This window comes from Atractosteus spatula, chromosome 28, assembly GCF_055471065.1.
Source record: "Atractosteus spatula isolate fAtrSpa1 chromosome 28, fAtrSpa1.hap1, whole genome shotgun sequence".
Taxonomy (NCBI): Eukaryota; Metazoa; Chordata; class Actinopteri; order Semionotiformes; family Lepisosteidae; genus Atractosteus; species Atractosteus spatula.
This window is the reverse complement of record NC_142733.1, coordinates 9915197-9930437: the sequence shown is the minus strand read 5'-3', so window position 1 is coordinate 9930437 and position 15241 is coordinate 9915197. Positions and strand designations below refer to the sequence as shown.

Sequence of the window (15241 nt, the reverse complement as noted above, 5' to 3'; positions counted from 1 at the left end):
AATATGAATTAGACCCACACGGAGAATTCTAAGAATGAGGAGAACCCCTTCCCTCTTTCCCCATGGAGAATCAGATTCTTTTATACCTGCCCCCAGCTAGATGAATTAATGCTAATTTTCGCAGCCATTACGCAATTTCTAGGCATCAATCACTTCAATCTGTTTCCTCCTAAAACCCCCAGAAAAAACTCTTTTAAATGATCTAATGACCATTTCACGCAGCTTTTGGAAGTCAGTGGAACCTAACTAGAGTACCATATTTTAACATCATTGCAATTCTTCTAAAAACTGAAACCTGAGACATATGACTTGCTTGTAAAAGCCTTTCAAGTTTAAAAGCCTTCAATTACCTCAGATGTCTTTGATTACAACTAAGATCTTCAGCTTGGATTTTTTTAACCGATTCCTTCGCCTTTATTACAGGTCATTACCTCCTAGGGCTAATCGTTTTATTAAAACGGAGAGTCATTCATTAACCACCTAGGTTGAGGTTGTTCAAATATTTTGTCAGGTTACAAAAATAGACATAAAAACCTCAAAGGTCCAGATACTCTTCATGTCCCTGATTAATAAAAGCATTTCTGGATTTTGCATGATAAGTAGCTGAATAAATGCTAAAAATACAAAGCAGGAAAAACAGAAAATTGAAAAAAGAAATGACCGTCAAATCTTTAATCATGCAAGTTAGTCACTCACTTTGACAAGAGGTTAGAAATTGAATTAAACAAGGTTCTGTGCTGTTCCCCTTATTTAGAATCCTCTAATGAATTTACAGGGTTATCACAGGGAAAATGCAGTGGGTTGAAAAATATACCTGTCAGAAGTTGACTGGTAGGAGTTTTGCTAGTAACAGGGAAGAACTACTCAGAATCTGTTTTATGTGCGGTAGATCAGTTACAGCTCCAAAAGAAAGGAAGAGCAGGGAAATGCCTAATCTTACCAGCTTCGAGCAAGGCAAGCAGCACTTACTACTGGACAAGGTCACGGGGCAGCACAGGAAAAAGAAAAAAAGGACACAGAGAGAAGAAAGAGCAAGCCTGTGAGAAGAGGAGAGAGAGCGCCATGCTTTTCAACTCTCTTCTTCCTTGCAACTTTACTTTACGTACAGCAGAGATCTTTTCTCCTCCCTGCTCCTGACAATCTCCAATGTTAATGTTTGTTTTAAATGAAAACGTTCTCCGGAGGGGTTCCAATAATCCAGCTGATATGAGGAAATTCCTGAATGCTTTGTAAACGTTTGGTGGTTGCTATGGAGAGGGCTCCATGGTGACCACCCCCCCCCTCCGGCCCCCGCTCGGCCCCCCTCTTATTTCCCTGCCTCCCTCCCACCCCTTCCATCACCAGCTCCCTCCTTCCTCTTCTTTTTAAAGAAAAGCAAGCGCAGCAGAGCAGAGAGAGCTCAACTGGGAGTCGGGGGAATCCAAACTCCATCTCCAGGGCCCTGAAGAGCTACAGATGAGCCTCGGTCTCTTAGCCGGTCACACAAAAGCTAGTAATTAACGACTCCTTATCACGCACGGCATTTCAAAACGGTGCAACACGCAAATATCTTATCGTTCAGAATGCATTATCGAAGCCATATCTGGAATGACTTGTACATAACTTTCAGCACACACTTGGAATGGGGGTATGTTTTAAGGTCGCTGCAGGTTAGTGCCACCATGTGATTTAAAATCATTCTGCACACACTCTGCTTTTAATATAAGAGGCCTTGTAGAGGTATTTCACCGATATGGACACACTTGTGTCTAGTCGGTACAGCCTTCTGTATCATGCAGGGCCTAACACGTATGCTTACACTGAAGGCTGGTGTACGTACCACCTAGCCTGGATGAAGCACTGAGACAAAACTATGTAATTCGGCACTTGGACTGGGTACTCATTTTAATGTGGAAGACCTCTGCCACACAAGAGCAAAGTGCCATGAGATGGTATTTCTTCAGGCTCCAACTACACAACAGACTGAGGGGGGGAGGATTTAACAAACACACACACTATAGTATACACATCCACGAGTGACATGAGGGTAGGGCTCTGGTCATCTCACTGCACGACTCTGGGTTCAAAGATGGAGCACAGCATTAGTGTCTGTGAGCAAGTTAAACTACTCAGACTGCCGTGCAGGAAAAAATGTAAATCAGTTTGGACAAAAGCATAAGCCCAATACATTACCACAGTATATTAATAATGTATTTAAAAAATGTAAAAGCATGCGTGATAAAATATGAATATTTCTGGTACATAGAACAGGATGGTGTGCCAACAGCAAGAATAGTTAAAATTCTAAAATTAAGAAAGGCCTTGAGGGGGAATCATACTGATCAATTAACTGTTCTCTCCTCAAACAGGAGGCAGTGAAGGGGGTGGACGTCTGTGTGGAATGAGGTTCAGGGTTTGATGTGAGAAACAGCCTTAGTTTCTAGGCTCAGGGGAGGGTTCCAGTTCCAGACAAGCCCGTGGCTGTATTTGTGAGTCAAAAGAAGCAGTAGTTACGTCAGCAGAACAAACAGGGGTTTTGAAAGACTTGTATAATCGATAGACACTGACCACAGAGACAGGTGTGCTTTCTTTTGATTTTTGTAGTGCCTGAAAAGGATTTTTAAAAAATCACAAAGGGGTGGGGCAGCTGTGGTGGTGATTTTGAAATCACAGGAACACGACAGGGACACGATAGCTCTTGGTGGTGGTATTGGGGAAGCTTTCTAGTTTATCTGGAACAGGCAAAATATCAAGAGAGTATAAAATAAGTAAAAAAACTTAGTGCGTTAGTGCAATTTAACTCTGCCCTTTTAAATACAGTTCTAAGACCTCTCAAGTGAAGGAATTCTTCCTAGGGTGACTTGCTAGCAGGACATACCACAAAAGGCCATTCCTAGTTTAAAATACATCACCAACGAGTCTTGGGGGAGAGTTCCAATATCTTCAGTCTCATGGCCAGCCTGTTACTGCTCCTTCCAACAGGTAGTTAAAGTCAGATCAGTATTGCCAACGGCTCTCCAATCAATACGAGTTAAAGCTCTTGAATTACAGTAAGAATCTGTCCAAAACTGGGGGAGCTGAAACTTATCGGTGCTCTGTAAATCTTAAGTCCTTTAATTTTTTACCAACGAGCCAAGTCCCATGCGATTCGCGTGGACTTTTGCTCAGCTTCATAAGAGATCTGCAGAAGACTCTCTCTTCCTTGTATTTCACGTCTGAGGTTGAAAACCAACATGCGTCTGTGAGAAAATAAAAAGATTACAGCTCACTGAATCTAGGCCCCTTTCCCTCGGCAGAAAGGCAAAACAACATTCCAGCAGAACATGCAATATAAAAAGCAGAAATTAATTAAAGAAAAAAAAATCTGAAAGCATTCATGTTAAAGAAGACAACAATGCTTGATCTACAAGCCTTAAGAGAAAGGAATTTTCACCACAGGGTGTGAATGAGTTATAAAATATGGCTCAACAAGCCCTTAAGTTAGCTTAAGACTTTTTTCTGCTTGTTATTCAGGGAAGTAATAAGTCTAGGTGCTTTGATCCCAAAGTTGAAAGAAAACATTTGTACTTGCAGGATTATACAAAAAAAAATGTCACTTTAAAAACACTGTCTGATTTACAGAAAGCATTCAGGCTAAAAACGTCTTCTTAACAGCCATGCTAAATCCACCAGCACAAGCGCGCAGCAAAGGTTAAAAGGCACACCAGCTGCTCCAGCAGGACAAAGGGGGAGTCCCAGCACGAGCCGAGCCACAGAACAGCTCAAACGAACCCCGACTGCAACACGGGCCCTTGTTTTGCTGTTCTGGAGCCCGGCAGGACAACAACAGCCCAGAAGCCGACAGCCCAAACTAGGACAGACAGTGCAGGTATTCTTACTGCTTCCACACAGCTCTTAAAAAAACAAAAAACAAATGGCGACCGCTTCGAAACGGAAAAAACACGCTGGAAAGAGGAACAGAGGAAAAAGAATGATTGATTTATTTTTACTCAAGGCGTCCCAGAACTTAAAAAAGAAAAACCGTTTCAGTTTGTCATGAATTACCTCGTAACCTAAACTTATACCTGCCACTTCTATCAGACAACCCGAACAGGACTTGAGCACGTCCGTCACCGAGAAAATCTAACTTAAACAGCATTTAATCAGAGAAAAACACATACAGATGTTCAATTAAAAACAGGAGCTCCACAGTCTTGGCTCTTGTTTGTACTGGCCCACATTGTTTGCTGAGTAACAACGGTTGCCAGGGACAACGCAGTCCACTCCCGTTTCCAGGAGCCTGTTGCTACGCGACCAACAGAATACTTCCCAAACCAAACAATGCCATCCCCCAACTGATCCCTCTATCTCACATTAACCAGAAACTCCAACAATAAATATGTAAGCTATTAATTTGGGCAACCAGGGGAAGAAGCGGCAAAATTATTCCTGCGCCATGGAGAGGAAAGATTAAACAGTTTTATTGCATTAAAATTAAATCTCGGCAAGACTGAGACAGGGGCAAAATGCAATATTCCCTTTGTGAGTGACGGCTAGCTCTGCCGAGCAAACACATGAAGAAGATGTGCCGAGATAAGTAGAAAAAGTAGAAAAAAAACATTAAAGCTAATAAACCTTTGTAGCAGCTGTAGTAGTAGTAAGAATTTGAACTTTGACATAAATTGTGCATTTAATGTTGTCTAGGGAAGAAACCTAACAGATTTGTAACCAAACAGCAAACACAAAGACATCGTTTTTGAAAGCAGTAGCAGTATACCAGCTGTTTACTGACGATCTATACAGCACATCAGAGAGAAATTAAGATCTCACGTGATGACTTGATTCTACTGTATATGGGAACCATGTTGACTACAATGACATTTACTTTTTGCTTGTAGTATGACAAATAAGAATTAAGGGCACTTGTTTACACATTTAGGGGAAATTGGCAGGAAAAAAATAAGGAAACTTGACAATAAACCAGAGTTTTATTTAAATAATAAACTATATAAAAGTTTAAAAGGCTATTTTCATGACATGAGCTTCAAGTGGAAGTACTCCCTTTTCACAGGGAGTTGTGAACCTGTGTGGAACTGCAGAGATCAGACACAAAGAAATCAATATATTATGGAAAGAACACCCATTGCATTATTTTGTAGGCACATGGCACACCTGTAAAATGCAAATGAGGTTAATACTTTAAAGTGAGACGCTGTGCATTTCATAAAGCCATAGTCCTGGTTTGAGACTGAAGGTTAATCCTATCGGAGACCCTGTGGGAGGGCAATCTTATCTGGGATTAATCAAGGAGAGTCCACATGTTCTCAGCTGGCTTCACTTTGTGGTCATATATTCCAATTACAGAGTGATACAACACCCCTGGGTATCAATGTGGGGGTCCAAGGTGGGCTTCTGACTAGACTACTCAGACTTCAGCTGAGAAAAGCCAGCAAGCCTGTACACAAAGGCTTGTGGGAGCAGGGAAGTGGCTATGCAGGTGTGATGCCGAAACAGACACCTGGAATAGAGTCTCAAATTAAATAGCCTCTTCTCATATGCCAGCTTTATGTTCTAATCTCATTGAGCCCACAGAGGTTGATTTCCTTGCAAAAAGTAAAGTTTACCACAGTAAACCTGAAAAACAACTCCAGTGCCTAAAAGGAGCGACAATCTCACGAGTCAAGACTGCCGATCGCGTCCCTAGAGAGTGCCCACATGCCACTTAGCTGGCTTCAGGCAGGAGGTGAGGCCACGAACGTACAGACTGCTGCTTGAATTTTGCCAGACTACGGCATATGGTTACAGACTTAAAGAAGCACAAATCTGCACCTCGTCTTGGCATTCTTCTACTTTTCCTAGGTTTCTTTTTCTAATCATCTGGCACTATATCTCCCTGCACCTTATCCTTTCACACCTTATCCAAACGGAGCCTGTGCATTCCGCCATCCACTTTGACACCCTCTGTCTGTTCCAGCGGGTGTCTCTGCTCGGATAAACATTCTCATTTCAGGTGCTGTGTCCTTCCCCACGTTCCCATAAGCAAATGTAAAATCAAAATGAGCAGCGTTCAAGAAAATAGTCTTCATGTACCTTTCTAGACTGCCTATGCCCCTGAGCCCCTTACATCCACCCTCTCTCTGCACTAGCTACACAGAGTGAGCTTGATGTGGGCTCGGGCCATCACAGAGCCAGCAAAGGAAGACCTGTTAACGGCTTGTGACAGCTCAATTACAAAGAAGCGAGTCGGCGACGCTAAAGAGATTACTGCCTTGAATACGGCAGCGTTTTATTTTCCGTTTCAATTTTCTTGTGAACCTGTAACAGCCGTAGAAAGGAAGAAGAAAGAGGGATAGGGTTCACTCTGCAGAACCCGCTGCTGAAACCCAAGTCATCAACTCATTTCTAATCCAATCAGCTTGGGTCCAGATCTACAGACTCAGGGATTCACTGCCCTGCTTAACGGACACCCAGAGCCGAGCGGTAAATCACCAGTTGATCCTGGTTTGAGGCAAAAATCCCCATCAGCTCTCTCTCCCCGCCAGGCTCGACTGTGTGTCATGAAAACAGACTTGGTTGACAGCACTGAGCAATAAACCACTTTCCAGCAACAGTATTTCAGGATGCTTGTACTTCAACTCTTAACTTCATATATGAACAGACATTGAATTCCATAACCATAATGCCCGAACCTGGTTCTTAAAATTAACGCTAACATACTTTACTTTAAACAAAAGCAAATGCAAAGGAGATCAAGAATTAAAACTGCTGTCTTGTACAGGCACATCCTAACCAATCATATCTGCATCTTTCTATATTTTCCACTATGGTAAAGAGCTAAACAACAAAAACAAAATTCACCCATTCTTATTCTTTGCTTGAAAGGACCTTTTCATTTGCTTAGAGTGCTTTCCCTGAATTTCTGTACACCCACTGAAAGTTAATTCCAATGTGCCACTACCAGATGGAAAACTAATTCGGCATGAAAATCACAAGAGTACAGCAAAAAAAAATATCTTTGAACCTTTCTTTTCAGGATTTTTTTTTTTTAATTGCTCACAATAAAGCCAGTTAGGGTCGCAAAGTGGATTTATTAGACACAGTGTTTCGTGCCTACCCCTGGAAAGCTGCTGTGTTCTTCTCTGAACACACCCAGCCACACAACAGACTTTCAGAAACAAAATGCAAAGCAATTCCCGCTCAAATAACCAAATGTTAGTGTGAGATCTTTGCAAATGAAGCACTGCTCTGTCAGCTCCTGCTGGGGGGGAGGGAGGTTACCAAGAAATCTCTAACTGGGGAAGTGGCAAAACAAGGTTTCTGTCAATCCCTGTGAGGAATTAAGTAATTTTGTTCCTTCCTCTTAGAAAGTACAGTGGAAGCTTGGCTCCTAATGCAAACACAAGTCTGACTTTTAAAAAAAGTTTCCCAAGAGCTTCTCGATGGCTCAACCAGTGAAGGCCAGTATGAGAAGCACAGACAGGGGACCGCAGGGAAGCGGACTGGGGAGATTGATCATATCTGATCCTTTGTGCCACAACAACCGCAGATAAAACCATCAACCAAATAAATTTGTTCTTTTCCGAAGCTAGACAACAGTGCCAAAGGACATAAGCAAACGCATTCTGAAAATGTTGTCCAGACTCAGGTAATGATTGCGCAGCAATGGGTTACGTTCTGAACCCAGAAGGACCTACAACATCGTGATTGTGTTTGTGACCAATATTAACTAATATTGTTATTGCAGGTTACAAGCAGTAGCCACAGAAACACGGAAGGATGCATTCTATACCAGGCTCAGAGCTTTCCGAATGGCCCACGAGACAGATGGGTCCAGCCCCTCAGACAATTCTTCTACTCCGAAGTGTAAGTGAGGGCTAACGAGCTGGACCGGGGAGGGTTCTGGTACAGAGGGGCAGTGGGAAGGGGAGAGTGCAGTGGAGCTGTGTTAAGGAGCACTGCATCAGCTGTTAGCAGGTCATGCCTCCCACTCAAGAGCTATGGAGCAGACTCGAGGGGCGCAACATGAGATCCGGGCTTTCCGCTTTTGAGGATCATCACATTCCTAATTTGTAAAAGGGACTGCGCAGCATCAGTGGCCTTTTCCTACTCCAAGTTACCGTCGGCTTGCAATTACATGTCTTCTAATTTCTTTCTTCAAGTCCTCAGTGTTAAAGAGAAAACAGACTTCAACGGTATGACCGAAGGCATCAAATGTGCACAAAAAAAGGAAACGGCACAGTTTGGACGAGACCTGTATTCTGCAGCGTCTCTCGTGAGTCATGTTATTGGTCTTAACTGATGTAGCAATTTCTCTCTGCACCACAGTACAGCCAGGTGGGTCTGTACTTCTGTAGTGGATAAAATGGGACCTCCTCCATTATGTAGAGGAGGATGAGATCCTTCGTGGTGAAAAGGACTAGATCAGTTCCAAGCATCTTCAGACTATGATTAACATCCATTTCTTGGCATCACAGGACAGCAAAGGCACAGAAGAAGCACACATATAGGCCTACAAGCCAGTTCTCGCTAATAACATTCTGGCAATAAACTGTCTCTGCAGACACAGCCTCTCAGCTCTCTAGCTCTCTAGTTTGGTGGGTAAGTTGCTTGAATGCCTTCTGCAGATGCAGCACAGTAACAGAGGTCCTGGAATGTTAGGTGAAATTTTTGTTTATGTTTTGTTTTTTAACATATTTTACCATAAGGTTTATGCACAGTTTATCATGTTGTGCAGTGTTTTTTAGCCTTATACAATGTAGGCATTGCTAGAAATTGTTACATAAGCAACACTCATTTCAGCAGCAAAGGATTCTTTCTGCAACAGATCCTTGTTAAATCAATCACAACACTTCTCCTGACTACTGACCTGTAAAGGAACATGTTCTGTTGAGGCAGCTTCAAGAGACAATGAAGCCAGACTACAAGGAACTATAAAGTGGGCTCACGGTCTCAAAACATTGCGCTACAAATTGAGCAGAACTGCACACTTCAGCCCTCAACTGCACTGCTCTCAAACTGCACTAAAAAAAGCAAAACACAAAAATCTGCGTCAAAGCAGATCACAAACGCAGCAGCAGGCTGGCCGCGCCAATTTAGTGCTCCGACAGCAGCAGGCGAGGGCGTGTAAAAGGGAGAGAAAGAAACAGAATGAAAGACTTAAGAGGTTTTCTCTGCTTTGGCAGACCAGAGATTAGAATCAGGTCTATCCGTCTAACCTGAAGCAACTGCTTACCAGCCCTTGGTCTCCAAGCTTGCGGGCCAGCAGTGGCAAGGCTGCACAATCCAAGGGTAGCAAACCTGAACCCTGCTAGGTATGAGAGGAGAACGTCTCACTCCATAGGCTCATGGATGAACACAAGAGAAAACCAACCTGCTCGATCTCCAAAGAGAGCTTCAAGACACTTTATAAAAGCAGGGATACAATACAGAAAAGATTTTATTAATTTTTCTGATAAAATGCCAACAACGCATAGGTGTTGTTGACTGCTTTTAATTTGTGCTTTTATTGAAACTAGCGATCAACAGTTGTCCTTTCACGATCATCACAGAAAGACTCCAAGGAAACTAAAATATTATACTGTACTGTAGTGGTATAAGATCAGGAACACTGTCTCTCGGTATGAAGAGCTGGAAGCTACACTAAAGATGAAGGCTTAACTTTATGATGTTGCTGTCCGTTAAAACTTTCTCCAAGATAATAAACATCTATAAATATAATTTATTCTTGCAGCAAAACACAGCACTGGAGTATGATTTGGCATTAATGCACAAAGCATATTAATGAAGCAGACACACACTATGAATATTTAACCTCACATGTCACTCTTTGCATATTTACTCAAAGTATGTGGCCAAGCCTGAGATATCCAGCCCTTAGTAATATCTTACAGGAGAGCCTGCGACTCACAAATCCTGAAATGGATCAAACTTCATTTCCTTGCGTTTGCTGATAAAACAGTGATGTGTTTTTCAAATGGTTTAAATCCCTACAAAGGCCACAAATAAAGATCTTAATGCAGGCGGAGAGAAAGAAGAGTCAGTTCACAGCTGAGGACACGGCAGAAGATGTGTCAAAAAAACCCGACAGAGCATATCCGTCGCCCTGAAGTTCTGAAGGGCTTTCGACAGTTACTGAAAAAACAACACCACAGTACAAAACAGCAGCCGTGCACCAGCATCTGACGAATCTCAGCTCTCCCATGAGCCGGGGCATGACAGGAAACTGCTTGTGTGTAAAGGCACACACTTCTAACAGGTTATTATGACAGAGAGCTCTTTCAGGGGAAAAAATCCTGGAAGACAAAACACTGGGCTTCTTAAGGGCCTTTTTTTCTTACAAGTATTTTTTCGGCCTTGGCACAATTTGACTGGGGTAATTAATAGGACCCCTTAAGGCATGCCTGAGGGGGGAAAACAAAATGCAAATTTCTTCCAGGGAAGTACAACAAGTGTGCTGGAGGTGCAGAATTTTCCCCAAATCCATGGATGCTCAAACCCAAACCCCCACACTCCACTCCCAAACTTCTGCATCTGCAAGGCTGAATAAAGAGGTGCCAGGACAAGCCAGGGAGGAAGAGCTGCAAGCTCTGGAAAGAAGGCTCAGCCGTCGCCTAGGGCGTGCGGACAGGACGGGCCGAGGACTTGTGGCCAGCGCCAGGCCTCTCCATCGGCCCGGCCTCGCCACACTGGGCTGCAGCCGGCTCCCCCTGTCTCAGCTGCCCAATTTAATGAGGACAAATGCGTCCCTTGTACTGACGTATACGCTCAACTTAAAGTGACTTAATATATATGAAGGCAAAGGGGGACAGGGGTGAGGTTTTTGTGCAACAATTAAATTAACACATAAAAAACATAGCCCATGAAAGGGGCTTTGGCAACTTTACATAAAAGGAGCTTCAGGAGGTTAAAGTCCTGGTATTTGGGGGGCCTCTGCCACCGTCTTTGAATGAAAGACAAAAAAAAAGTAATGCTCATTCTAATGCAAATTGGGACCCTTGTCTGCTGTTTATTGTCAGGAAATTTAATTAGTTGCTGCGTCGCTACGATACAAGTAGGGTGGAATGCAAAGAATGCCCTTGGATATGAGGAGAGAGAAGGAAAAAAAAACATTTATAAAACACAAGTTTCAACTTGCTGCTGGGGAATTTAAAAACTTTTTCAAAAGTTTTTTTTTTCTTCCCCCGTCTCCACTCCATGACCCATCCTTTCCAGAGTAAAGACCCACCCAGATCCCCCCCCACCATGGCCACGGATTTCGCAAGATCCATCTGTGTTCTGCACGCGGTCAAAACCCGACCACAAGCGGTACGTTGCTCTGGGTCAAGCCTTTCAGGGGATCCCTTCCCAAGGGGGTCCGCTCCCCGAAGTCGTCAAACTTGCCGCCTTGTTTCCAATCCCCCCCTCGACAGGGCGTTCCCAAACGGGGAGCACTCTTATCACCTAAGAAAACGGCCTGAATCCGCAGGTGGAGAGGAAAGGTACGGTGCCCAGCACAGCAGTTGGGTGAAGTCATATTACTGATGGAGGAATTTTCAAATCCACTTCACACATTTGCAGGAACAGACCCAGCGGTTCAACCTTTTTTTTTTTGCTACAAAAATCAAGTTTTTAATACGATCCCCCGTCTTCTCCTATTTTCTCTTCCAAAAACGCGCAGGTCTTACTTTCCGGCACTGTGAAGGTGTTCAACCTCGCATATCGAGACTTGCAAAATACTACTTCTCACCCTTTCCTCTTCTCGCACAAGTACACTAATGTCTCCTGCAAACAGCTGCTGAAATAGATGCTGCAGGAAGAGAAGGCCACCGCCCCCTCTGATCTCTGTGCAGCATTCGGGGACAGAGCCACACATTTCTTCTGATGCAATTTCAGAAAGCGTTAAAACGTAGAGCTCGTCTTCTTCCAGGAACCCTGTGAAAACCAGCACCCAGAACACTGTGTTTTGGAAAGACAACATTGCTGCTTTCATGGCAGCCTGGAACACTTCTCTTTTCGTCCTGGTAATAATGATTAATATTATTATCCCATTAAGCTCCGTCAGGCATTCAAAGATTTCCACAGTAATTTATTTTCTCTCTCTCTCACTCTATCGCTTTCCAGTAATATCTGGAAGAAATATCTGGATGAATTACCCTCTTCTCTCATGAGACAGGATTTCCTAGGCTTATTGGTTTCCCTTTGGGATAGCTATCCGTCTGTCTATCTGAAAATGTAATCAGAGATGTGTCAATCACTCTTTTCTCCCATCAAGCTGCAGGATTTAAGCCCCCCATCCTCGCCATCTCCAGTGTAATCTCTCCTGACAGCCAGGTTCAATAAAGACACCCACCACAGTGCCCATCACACCGAGCAAAGTTCCCCTCTCTCTTTCTCCTGCTCTGACAGCCTTGCCCACGCTGTCTCCTTATCTCTCCTTTCCATCAACGCCGCCTTGTTACTTAGAAATTCCTATGGAACACCCTTTATTATGTTAAGTAATGCAAAACTGCAGGTTGAGTTAAAAACATTTGCACAGGGAGCCCAATTGTCACACCCCACTGAAAACCATATGCTGGCACGCCAGTCTGCTGCACCATAACCAGAATGACCTACCTCAGCTACCCAACGTATGATCTACACAGACAAATTCTTCCTCTGATCCACAAACCAACACCAAGTTTAGAGACAGCCACCTATCCATTATCTAACCACCTCATCCAATGCAGGGTCACAAGGGAGCTGAGGCATAACCAGGCAAGCAACCGGTGCAAGGAAGGGCACACCATCACAGGGCATAAGCACACACCCATTCCGGGGGAAAAATCTCCCCAATTAACCTAACATTGTGTTTTGGGAATGTCGGAATTTGATTCAGCTGTTTTCCTGGATCCCCCCCCCCCCAAGAATCCCCTGAAGCAGCAAAGCTGTGTGGTTCATTCCAGACATCCACAACTCTCTGCGTAAAAACATGCTCCTTATGCGCGTCTTGAAATGGTCTGTTCTTATTCTCACCCTTGGACCCCCCTCTACAGCTTGTATTACACTTCCAGGATAAAACCACACCCCTCGTTTGGACATTTCAGGTGCAATCTGGAGGAACGGCAAATGAACCTCAGTACCCCGGCACCCCATATCATGAAAAGGAGCAAAGCCTCTAGACACTTACCCCCGTCAACAGTGAACCAAGTGGTTCAACAGGTAAAGACCACAGGCCCTGTGAGCTATCGATCCGTGATTGAGACAGATCAAACGTCATGGCAAAAGCAACATTAGGAGCAAAGCTGCTTAAGTGGCTATAAAGCAGAGCTGACGTTAACTAGTGGGAAGGACTCCTCACCGTGATCCACTGCTCTGACAGAGCTGCAAAGGTTAAAGAGGCAGCCTGCAGACAAGAGAAGCGTCTGCATTTCCGGTGTGCACCACTCTGCCACTACAACTCCTCCAAGTGGAAACCGAGAAAGGAGAAGTGAGCGCTGCACACACACCGAGAGGAAGAAAGAGTCGAGGAGATACTAGAAAACCCACTCGGACCAAGAGTGGGAGCCAGCATAGCGGCGCCATTGCATTCGGACTATAGGAACGCGACGAGCTGCGCACGGGTGTGATTGTTGGCTGGGTACATGCCTGTGACAGCCGTGTAATTACTCACGCCAAGTCAAAACAGCTGGGAGAGCGCTTTCAGGCTACGCCACGCTCTTTTATTTCATTAGGGGATCCATCACCGGATCGACAACTTCATCAGTATCTACAGCGTTCACTTCAGCAGAGTTGACCGCTTAGCCATTCTGAAAACAGACACCAAGAATAACCTTCGGGAAAACAAAAGGGGCAATTTGCCAAAACGGATTTTAGATTCCGGCAAGGGTTTGTTTGTCCTCAACCACACCTCCCTACAGGACCCCTTTAATTAACGGAATACCATATTGATCTGGTCCTTGGGCAGCAATCATCCAAGGGAAAATTCAAGTCCTGCAAAGAAAAGTATTTAATAACACAAACGGCCACGATAGTAGTGTAATAAAACTTGTGTTGATAACCTTTCTGGAATGGATGTGGGATGTTTTATCAACAGCAGAATTAAAAGCAAAGCTTTTTTTATCATGAACACAGTTTTAAATCTCCCCTCCCTTTCCCTTGATCACCACATCTCCTTTCCACTTCGCTCCACTAGCCTCTCCCCCTCAGCCGCAGATGAAAAGCTTCATGGTCACCCTTGACCCTCCCTCTCCTGTTCCCAGCACTCCTCTTCCCTGGTGCTGCTCCGTCTCCATTTCCTCAGCATCACTCGCTGACCACACCCATCCTGCCACACTAGCCCTGCTGCAGCGCTCTCACTCCAGCGCACCCAGATCTCTGCTGCTTGTCTCGCCTTTCTCTCCTGTCCCCCCCCTCAACTCCATCCCTATATTGGCTCCTTATTGCTGTTTGCATCCAGTTCTCAGCTCCCACCTTTGCCTGCTGCTCTCTCAGCAGCTCTGCTCTCTCCTGCCCCCAATCCCTGATCCTCCCTGCACACCCTCCCACTCCCTCGGACCCGGATCACCTTCCAGCGCCTCCTCCAGACTCCCCTGTTCCCACAGCACCAGTGATTGTCTCCCCTCTCAACTGCACTAAGCCTTAACCTTTAAGCTTTAACTACTGGGACTCCCCCACACACATACATTTACAGTCACTGTTTCCAAATAACCACAATAAGGCTTTCCAGCAATGTCTGGAATCTGTTATTTGTTGCAACATCGCAGTCTTTGCATGCTGCTGTTCCCTGTAAATGGACTGATATGATCTATAGTGCACTTTGCTGGCGTTTTATTGTACCTTCCTCTAGAAATGCACTGTTATGACTACTGGGCATCTGTACTTATCCATTCCTGGTTTGGTATTATCTTCACCCTGAAGTATTGCAAGCTTGCGATTTATTGCAGTTTCTTTGCTTTACTAGGTTGTCTATTTTACCTGCTGATTGAATACTAAGAAGTATGTCAGCCTTGATAAGCGTGCCTGCTAAGCAGAAGTATGACATTATTAATAAAAAAACAGAAGGTTTGACGGACATGATAACAAGTCATCCTTAGACTTCCACCACTGAGCCATTTATATGCCAGGAGCTGCACAAGCAGTTTAGGCAATTGAAAAAGTGGCACAGAAAAGAACTGTTTGCTGTAATAACAGGCTGTATTGTACTCGGGTCTGTTAAAACCATCACAACATAACTAGTCCCCTTGTGTGTCAGTGTTTGTTTCAGCCCAAGGAACCACTGAGCTGTCTAATGCTTATGACTGAGAGGAGCGGAGGAGCTGAATCATCA

General features: G+C 44.2%; 1 protein-coding gene across 3 annotated transcripts in view; it reads right to left on the bottom strand.

Moving 5' to 3' along the window:
- The window catches only part of rfx2 (regulatory factor X, 2 (influences HLA class II expression)), a 57260-nt gene that overhangs the window by 34376 nt on the left and 7643 nt on the right, over window positions 1-15241 (bottom strand). The window lies entirely within an intron of this gene.